Source organism: Hesperophylax consimilis, chromosome 31 (assembly GCF_061612785.1).
Source record: "Hesperophylax consimilis isolate HC1 chromosome 31, BYU_Hcon_1.0, whole genome shotgun sequence".
NCBI classification, from domain to species: domain Eukaryota; kingdom Metazoa; phylum Arthropoda; class Insecta; order Trichoptera; family Limnephilidae; genus Hesperophylax; species Hesperophylax consimilis.
In genome coordinates this window covers 2,436,365-2,444,969 of record NC_142866.1, presented here as the reverse complement: position 1 = coordinate 2,444,969, position 8,605 = coordinate 2,436,365, and positions in this window count along the sequence as shown.

Sequence of the window (8,605 nt, the reverse complement as noted above, 5' to 3'; positions counted from 1 at the left end):
AGTGAATTTTGAACTGATTGAACATGGTTTATATTTGTTTTACATGAAAGCCCCCAAGCTGTGATTCCATACCTTATAATAGATTCAGCTAGTGATAAATAAATTATTCTAAGTGTACTTATTGGAACATAGAATTTTAATTTATATAATCTCAATAGATCTCAGACGTTCACATACTTTATTTATTTGTAAGTCCCATTTGAAAAAACAATCAATAATAATACCTAAATATACATACTCTGTGACCAGCTCAATATTTTCACATGTACATATTGCAGGAATACCAACATGTAAGCAATTTGAAGTGTGTGTCTTTATTTCAGGTGTAATAATATTTGCCTTAGCATTGGGTGATCTAATATGTATCAATTTAGTTTTTTTGGCATTTATAATTAAACCAGAGTCGTGAGACCATTTCAAAAGTTCAATGTAATCTTTTTGTAATAGTTCAATACATAATTGCAAATCACTGCGAGAAATCACCAATGCAGTATCGTCCGCATATACAAAGTGTTTTACACGTTTAAAAATGTACTTAATAAAAGATACATAAATAATATATAAAATTGGTACCAATATGGAACCTTGAGGAACGCCTGCTAATATTTTCCTTTGTTTACTTAAGGTGTTCAAAAGTTTTATTTTCATGCATCGGTTGTTCAAGTAATTTTCAAAGAGTTTTAGAAGTTTCCCTCTTATTCCTATGATTTCTAATATTTTCAATAATTTTTTATGATCAATAGACGTGTCAAATGCCTTGGAGCATAAGATGTTGCGTTTTTTCGGGATGGCATCTGTTACGCATAATGTCAAACAAATGGTAAAAGCAATTAAGTGCTCTTCCGGCCATTACTAACTGATAAGTAGAAATAAGTATATAATATAACTCGTGTAATATTAGTAGATAATATTCTTATTTCGTATATTTCATAAATTTTGAATTAATCATTTTTTATCATTTATGGATGATCTAATCAGTTGATAATCATTTAGAATGCAGTTAAAAATAATTTAAATAAATAGCCGTAATTATGTGTCCACATCAGGTTAGTTATTTGGCAAATATATTATGAAAGATAGTTATGTTGCGAAGGTTGAATATGTTTTCGGTGTTGAAAGTAAACCATTAATATTTTATAAAATATTTATTTATTAATTTCAACGCCCTGGTGGGCTTTTACATAACAAGTTTTTTACATAACAAGCTTTTACATAACATAACATACAGAAACATTTTTAAATGGAAAAAGATAGACTATAAAAATAAAAAATAAAAGTAAACATAATATGAAAGGTAGGTAGGTGAATAGATAAGTTAAGGTAGATGTACTGGACGGGAGTCCGCACAAGACTGTAGATTTAGGCGCCGGGTCCAAACCGTGTCTTCAACCGATGAGAATGCTCCTTTACGGCCGATGATGATGATAGTAGTAGTATTTATGATGAAATCTGCCTCCCGCACCCAGGCTTGGTGAATGTTGGGCACTGGGTGTGCTGTCGTCTCTGCTCGCTTCTGGCGTTGGCGGTTTTCCAGAGGGCCGGCTGGTCTTGAAGAGGTAACACCAGAAGATCTTGGAGCAGAAGACTTGGCGAGGTGAGGCAGATGTTGGGCAGGAGTCACTTGTAGATAATAAAACGCTTGGTTTCGGTGGTAAAGATGAACTAATTTATTTTCAATTATGTGGCTGCTTATATTCAATAAGCATGACTCGCGCCCGACATTGGGCTGGGAGCCCAAAAGTGGTGGAGGATTGTACCCGCGCTAGTTATGAGTTTATAAGCCCCGGCAAAATGTCGCATATTCATTTTGCCGGTAGCACAGTCGAAGGTGGTCGCTTAAATTTGCGAGTTAGAAAAGATTTTGAAGGCTTACATGAATGACAATTACATAGTTTAAATGCATAGTAGTTATAAGAATGTGTATCTTGACAACTAGATTTTTTGTTTGCCAAGATACGACAAAAATAAGAAAAGTTTGTAAATAAATGTGTAAATATGATCTCAAAGCGATCAAATTTGTAAAACATGTTAAGTTAGTATTTTTCCCAGGTCCCCCGTAACATAGCGCTCAGAAAGAGATAAGATTCACGATGCTACGAGGTTCCTGGATTTTTGTACACGCAAAAAATGTAAAAAATATTGTTCAAAATTGGTTGTACATATGTGTGAAAAACAGCTTTTTTAATATCTCCTCAGCGGTAGTATATTGAAAATAGTGTTTATTTGACTACCGCCGAGGGGATGAACAAGTAAAATATAAACATTTGCAATATTTAAAAATTGATTTTTCCTAGTAAATTTTACATAGAAAAAATGCTGGACATCGATCCACGCGGCAGGTAAGCCGGCGATGCGGTATCGATGCCGTTCGTAGACAAAGTTTTTCAAGCGGCCGGGAACAAAATGGCCAGTGGCGGGGAGTGATGATTTCGCCAGTGGCGTGGGGTAGGCACATTTTATAAATGTAAAACAGATTTTATGAAATTAAATAATGTGGTCAACTACGTCCGTTACACTCCCCCCGTTTAGCTATGCTGAACTAAAAAATAGGACGTTTGTTGGTACAGCGCAGTCCGCGGCGGCCAGTCCCTCTGGGATGGTGCTGGGCTGGTGGTACTGTTGAGGTTGCATCGATAGGTGGAGCCGGCAGGATTACAGCGAGCTTCACATCGGGGTGGACGTAAAATCCGGTGCTCGTCTGGATCCGGGCGGTCCTCACTCGGCCGTCTGCAGCAGGGGTGAATGGAGGAACATGGTGGGCTAGCCTTGATGGCGGCAAGGGCCCCATCAGAGGGGGGGCTGGCTTGCTCCTGCGCATCTTGCAGGTGGGGCAGTTGTGGGCGATTTTGCGAATATTTGTTCGCAGTCGCAGCACATGGTAGCTGCCTCGCACCTCAGCCATTTTTATCTCCTTATTCGGATGATCGGCTTCCTGGTGATGATATCTCACTAGAAGTCGTGCATATGCATGATCACCATCCAAAATTATAGGTGTCTGCACTGCTTGGGGCACGTTACTGAGGGCTCGTATTCTTGAGTTCATCCTCAGTAGGCCGTCAGGTCCAAGGAAGGGGCTCAAGGCGTTGAGCCGACTGTCACTTGGAAGTGGATCTCCTTTCTGGAGCGCATTTATATCACGATAAAATGTTTCTTCTTGACATTTTCTTGCCCATCGGGCCTCTGCTTCCTTGATTTCATCGGTTCTTAAATGTTTATTCGGTTGTTCGTGGCTTTTTCCACGACACCTTTTAATAGAACGATGTATCCAGCAGGTAGTTTGAATAAGATGATTGAATGAGGAGAATTTCTTGATGTCGGGCAGTGTCTCTGCCACAGTTGAAGTAAGGCCAACGTTTTGGCGCCTTACTTCAATGTACCTGGGAGACCCTTTCGCGGGGCCGACTGATTTTCTCGTACCATTTGCAGGCACAGATCCTGCTGGTACTCCTCGTACGGACGCCTGTATAAGAGGTGCTCGCGGTACGGGGCCAGATGGTCCATGGGGCATGGTAGAATGCCACCGGGCATGGTGCCTGGGTGGTCTTCTCTGCAAAGGTGCTGGCACAGATCCAGCTGGTACTCCTCGTACGGCCGCCTGTATCAGAGGTGCTCGCGGTACGGGGCCAGATGTTCCATGGGGCACTGTATAATGCCTCCCGGCAGGGAGGCATTATACAGTGAGCGAGCGAGCGAGCCACAATGTCACCCGCCTGGGTGACATTGTGGCTCGTATGGCCAATGTGGTAGCTTCATTCACATGTTCAGAGGTCCCTCCGCCATGGGTGGTCCACCCCAACGCCGTTCGTGATAATATTCGCGTAGAATCACGAACGTCGCGCACTTCCCTCGAGACAATAAGGTGAGCATTGTCTTGCCCGATGAGAAGTGTGGGGGTGATGTAGCGACCGTGGTACCTCTGTACAGGAAGGCTGAGCTGCTTGATGGTATTGGCTTTGATAATAAACTCATCAGCCATTCCGGCGCCGCGTAGAGTGATTGGCACGCGGCGGGACGTTATGTCTGATGAGCTCATGTTCTTCGCTCCGTGTAGCCGTAGCTCACGGGTAGGTCCGGTAGCGCCGAGTTTTTGTGCTGTGGTGGCGTCAATAAGGGTTACTGTTGAGCCCTCGTCCAGAAGCGCAAAGGTTTTAATCTGCCGCTTCGGGCCTGACAATATGACTCCCACCACTTTTAACACGGCACTTTCGGTGTGGCGTCACATATTGTGAACATCTGCCACAGTAATGTCATTATCACGAGTGTTATTATAGTTGTGAAGAAGTCGGTGGTGGGGGGATCTGCACTCCCCCACGCCGCACCATTCACTAACTTTGCACTGTTTTGTATAATGTTTGCCATTGAGACACAATCGGCACAAACCGGCGTCGTTCACTGTTTCAAAACGATATTTTAAGTCTTTCGCGGCGAAAGTGCGACATTCGCTAAGTTGGTGGCCATTTTCACCACACTCAACACACCCGGCGCGGTTATCGAACTCGCGAACTTCACCGTAACTGTTTTGCACTTTTTCCCCGCTTCGATTATTTTCTCGATTATTACCAGACAAAATTTGGGGCTTTCGATTAATTTTCGCGAACTGTTGTTTTTCACTAGAATTGTTGTTGTAAATATTGTTTTCTCGCGATAAAAACCGTTCTGACGCGGCAGACGTGTTTAAACTGTTGTCGCAAGTGTCACTTTTGTTCGAATTGTTTTTTCGCGAAAACTTTTCTGACTCGGCAGACGTATTTATGAAACTGTCACAGGTATCACGTTGGCGGGCACTGTTTTTTCGCCAAAACTGTTCTGACGCGGCGGACGTGTTCTCGAAACGGTTTTCGTCACATGTTTCACGATTTTGAGCACTGTTTTTTCGCGAAAACTGTTCCGTTATTGAGAACGAATGTTCACGGCGTGGGCGGGACCTCGCGGGGTCAACCAAACCGGACTTTGGGATGGCGTTCGCGACGGTTTTCAGGAAGGCGGCAAACTGGCAAATGGTAGCGGAGGCCTCGTAGTGCCGCACTTCCATCAGCCACGCCAACCGCAAGATGGGCGGCATCTTCCCTGCGATGTCACTGAGCAGCGCTGGATTCGTCAGATAGCCATCATTGTTGAGGGAGCGGAGTGATGCCACCAGGTTTTGAACTGTGCCAGAGAAGTCTACGATATCCTCCAGAGAGGCCTCAATTGTGAGGTGGGGCAGCTTCTTCACTTTGTCCAGCATCAGAGCAGCGAGTGAAGTAGTCCCTCCAAATCTCTGCTCCAGGACTGCAAGGATCTCCGGAACCTGAGCAGGGTCCATCAGAAGGGGGCCGACGGCTTCTCGGGCTTTCCCCTTGAGGGCCCGCTGTAGGCGGATCAAGTTTTCGCTGGAGGTCATCCGACATGTGGAGGTAGACTGGGTGAACTGTGCCCTCCATGTGGGCCACTCCAGTGGATCTCCAGAGAATGGAGGCAGGTCCTTGGCCATTGATTGTCTGGCAATAAGGGCCGCCATTCGTGGATCGTCCTCGATTGTGGTATGGGGGCTGTCCCGAGCCCTTGAAGCTCTGATGGCTTCTGTCAGGGCGGAGGCCAGCTGAGCCATGGGACTGCCATCATGCTGAACCCAGGCTCTGGTATGTTGGGCCATTTCATCCGCCGTAGGTTGGGGCGGGAATCTCGGCATGGAGCTGGTACTGACTGTGGGTGGGCCATCTGGCCGTGCCGGCACGCCATACTCCTGTTCGCGCAGTGGTACGGGCGGCACATGTCCAGATGGTCCAGATGGTCCAGGTGGTCCAGGCTGTGTCCATGGCACGTCCCACTGCTCCAGCAGTCCTGCAGGTGATCCTGGCATCGGCGCTGGGTACCCCGGGTGGGGCAGAGGTACGGGCAGCACAGGGCCATGAGGTCCAGGCTGCATCAGTACTGGGCATCCCTGAATGGTCCAGGGTGCTGGTTGTGCAGGGCCTGCTGGCTCTTGCTGCGCACGTGATGCGTACCTCTGGTCCACCAGAGGTACAGGTCCGGCTGGCACTTCACGTACGGCTTGCCTCTGTTCTATCAGAGGGGCGGGCGGTACGGGGCCAGAAGGTCCAGGCTGCATCATGTTTGGCCACCCTACATTGGGCCATTTTGGAGGAGGCCCACCACTTCCCCGCCCTGTTTTAGGTACTGATGGTACCCCTTCAGAGCTCTCGCAAGGACGCTAATTTTTTTGAAAGAACGAGTCTACATTTAAAATTTCAAAACAAGACCTCCAAAATGTCCATGCATACGATGTTATTCGCAGTATGCAAGTGCTGTGTTTTAATAATTTTAGTAAGTTCTATTCTACTTGGTTAATATAATAAAAACACATTTACAAAATGTCAACAATAGGTAGAGAAGAATTAAAATAATACACAGCCACCTACAAAAAGAACAAAAAAGAAAAATGGTAAAGTATGCGCCTCTTTCTGTGGTGAAGGGGGTGTCGATACCCACTAACAGGCAGACCTAGGGAGAGAAAGCTGGGCGTTGGATTGGCTTCACGAGAATCAGGTTCCGCGCCCCTAAGCCAGGAAACCGGTTGTGCCTCGACGAGAAGTGTGAGTTGGGGTTGGGAATATCCCGAAGACCATGAGGAGAAAGCGTCGGAATACCTGGAGGCAGGGCGGAAGGTTGCCGATCCACGTTCGGCCCATCCTCAGTCCAGTTCCTGACCTCAGGGGAGGCGCTGCGAGCAGACGATGACACAGATCCCTCATCGTGATTTGATCTTGAAGTTTGATATGCACGGACGAGGTCTTCTGTCACCCCAGAGTTGGGGTACGCCGGACTGACACAAGAAAAATATAAGTTCAGTGCTACTACCAGCAAGCAGGTCACTCTATAGTAGAAAAGAAAGAACAAGATACAAAGCAGTGTATAAAAATAAAAGAAAATCTTAAAAAAATTATAAGCAGAATCAGTCTGTTACAAAATATCCAAAATAACCTGCAATAAGAGATAGAAAGTAAACATTAGATGCAAATAATAAACATTAGTATAATCAGGAACAGAAAATTTGTAGAATGCTAATTAATACAGTAAATAAACAGAAAGAAAAGAAAAAAAAAACAGTTATAAATATGTACATGAAAACAATTGTCTCGTAGTCCATTGTGTCCAGGAGCAACACCTGGCGTTAAAGCTATCGTTTTTAGTCTAGTACTCGACTCTAAGATCAGACTATCTCTCAACCCAGATCTTTGTATACTTCCTCAGACACTCGAAATTCACTTTGTTCGAGACGAGATCGGAGTTCCAAACCGGTCTCGTTGTTACTTCCAAACCGGCCAATAATTCATCTCTTGCATCCATCATAATCTCACAGTGCCACAAAATGTGCTCAGCGGTTTGATCAGAACTACCACACGCGCAGTTTGGATGTGGGGACAGGGAGAGTCTATGTAGTCTCCCCCTGAACTCACCATGTCCTGACAAAATTTGGGTCATGTGATGATCCAATTTAATGTGGGCTCCTTCCATTCTGATTTTAACTGATGGGAAGAAGGAGAAAGTCCATCTTCCCATATTCGACCTATCCCAGCGAGATTGCCACTCGTTGAGTGACAAATCACTCATTTGTCTAAGCAGTCCAGGAAGAGTCCCGACACCGCCTGGCGTAAGAGTTACGCCGAGATGGGTAGCGGGGAGTCCCCTGGTCAACTTTTTCTTCGTTAAAACCTCCCTAATTTCTAGATCGATTGGCAAAATACCGGCCAACACGGGCAAAGCGTCTGAAGCAACGGTTCTATAAGCACCGGAGAGCGCCAGCAAGGGGGTTCGCTGACCCCTCTTGAGAGCCGAGAGTATAAGCGAATTCCCCAAACGGTGCTCCCACACGGAGGCAGCATACGAGACTTGCGCTACATATGTACCCCTATAAAGTAGTCGCAGCGCTGGGGATCGCAACCCCCACTCAGCTGTAGAGATTCTTCTCAGTTTCAAGAAGAGGGCCTGGGCCTTGCTGGAGACCTCTTTAACATGAGTTAAAAAGGAAGACGATCGATCTAGTGTTACACCAAGATATTTGACAGAGTCTGCAAATTGAATAGTGGAGGCTCCCATTCTGATGAAAGGATTTCTTCCTCTACTGAGGGTGCCTTTCATCAAGAGTCCCACGGTCTTTTGGGGGGCAAAGTTCAACTTGTTCCTCTCACCCCAACTGAGGATTGCTCGCAAACCTTCTTCAGCCTTTCTTTCCACTTCCCTTCTGCTGTCCCCCGAGACCAGATACAACTTATCATCAGCGTAGTCGACCGATGTGCATCCTTCAGGAAAGGGTAACCTGGAGGAGTCATCAAAATTTATATTCCAATATTTAGGTGCCAATATGGAGCCTTGTGGGCATCCCTTATCAACCTTACGCACTATTTTCTGATCACCATAAACGATCTCTATTGTGCGATCATTTAAGTAATCGCAGTTGATTTTAAAAAGGTCTGGTGGGCAGCCTCTATTTTTAATTTTGGTGATCAACATCGGCCACCACGCGTGATCGAAGGCACCAGTTATATCTAAGAAGATTCCAATGACATACTTCTTTGGACAGACCTTCACCCATTCAAGCGCATACATAATGGCGTGCTCGGTA